General features: G+C 38.1%; 1 protein-coding gene across 1 annotated transcript in view; it reads right to left on the bottom strand.

Moving 5' to 3' along the window:
• Nucleotides 1-1019, bottom strand: part of LOC101849763 (mastermind-like domain-containing protein 1) — a gene marked incomplete in the record, with an annotated part of 13279 nt that extends 12260 nt beyond the window's left edge. The window contains 1 exon segment of the mRNA XM_013081646.2: nt 870-1019.
• Between the last annotated feature and the right edge of the window lie 563 nt (nt 1020-1582).

Genomic DNA, 1582 nt, shown 5'->3' with positions numbered 1-1582 from the left:
ATTTGGTGAACGCGCACCGGGTGAGAATAGCCACAAGAATCGCCTGCACTATTCTCACTCCGGGTGAGAATAGAGGTGGCCTTTTAGAGAGGTGAGAAACCTCACTGCTTAATTTAGTTCAGCTGCAGTTATGAGTGTCTTTTCATTGTGGTGTCACTTTCAGATCTCAATCTCTAGTCTCTAACCCCCATCTAGATTCTAGATCTAGATCTAGATCTAGATTCTACTTATTTCTAGATCTAGATCTAGATCTAGCTTCTACTTCTTAGTAGAATGTCTAGATCTAGAGATCTAGATCTAGATCTAGATCTAGTCACTTGTCTTGCCACTAAGACCTGCTTCACTTAATCAGTTGAATTTGTATTTCTATGAAGTGTTATTATGGGGGATCCGTTATTACTAAAGTCTAAAGTTTACCATGATTTTAAGTCATAAGACTCGTAGGCAATACAAAAACAAAACCAATCGACAAGGCCAACAATAACAAGGCACTTTCGTCTTTCATGCTCCATTTTGACTGCAGTGGAGAGAAAATCCACAAACGCCAAGCACTTTTGGAACTTCCGTCTTTAGACTTTATCGAGAAGATAAAGATGAGCAGTGGAACAAAAAGCCAAGAGACTGCGGTATGATTGTGATGGGTAGGCTCTATGGCATTACAATAGATTCTAATCTACTAGACTTATTCTATATCTAGACTACAAACTAATGAATTCAACTGGCTCGAGTCTCGAGTCGAGAGAAGAGAAATAACTTCACTGGACACTGGGTGGAAAGACAAGACGACGATTGATTTTCCCATTACAGTTAGCGTTCCCATCAAAGACAGTAAAAATAAACTTAATTTAAAAAGAAGCAACGATACATACATGGAGCTTGATAGAAGCTAGCCAACAAAGAGCACTTCAGCTTCGCCACAGGCTCTCACCAGTGTATAAATCTCAACTAAGAATCTGTGTGGTTTAGATCTAGGCCTTGTCCATATTTGAGGCAGACTTTCTCTCCTTACCGGAAGTTGAATTTGGGTCAGCTGTGCGGGTTGCCAAAATGTAACTTGGTTTGCTGTTTATGTCGATTGTGCCGAAAAATAACAAACATTTTGCAAGCCTGCAAGAAGCCCCCAGAAACAGCGAGTAACTTCCACATTATGCTGCATATCATTTTCCAAAATAAAATAGAACTCAACAATTTTTTTTCAAAAAAAGTCGTAACACAGTCCAAACTTCAATCTGCCAGGAACGTAATACTTGAAAAGGCAAAGGGTGAAACATAATTTTGTAATGAGTTATTTGTCGCATTGTTACACAACTATTGAAAAGATAATAGCTGTAAAACATTCAATCTTTGTAAAGAAGATCCATTAATAACTCAAACTGGGTACTTTTCATTGTTACTACACTCGTGAAATCATTAGAATATTAAATGTAGCTCTTTTTTTTTCAAGGACTGGAAATGCGCTCAATGCACATTTTCCCGCCATATTAATCGTGAAAATCAGTGACTTGATTATTGAATAAAGACAATTAATTTGTGTGTGTGTGAGTGTGTGTGTGTGTGTGTGTGTGTGTGTGTGTGTGTGTGT

This window comes from Aplysia californica, unplaced genomic scaffold, assembly GCF_000002075.1.
Source record: "Aplysia californica isolate F4 #8 unplaced genomic scaffold, AplCal3.0 scaffold00139, whole genome shotgun sequence".
Classification (NCBI taxonomy): Eukaryota; Metazoa; Mollusca; class Gastropoda; order Aplysiida; family Aplysiidae; genus Aplysia; species Aplysia californica.
This window is presented reverse-complemented; position numbering and strand designations above follow the sequence as displayed.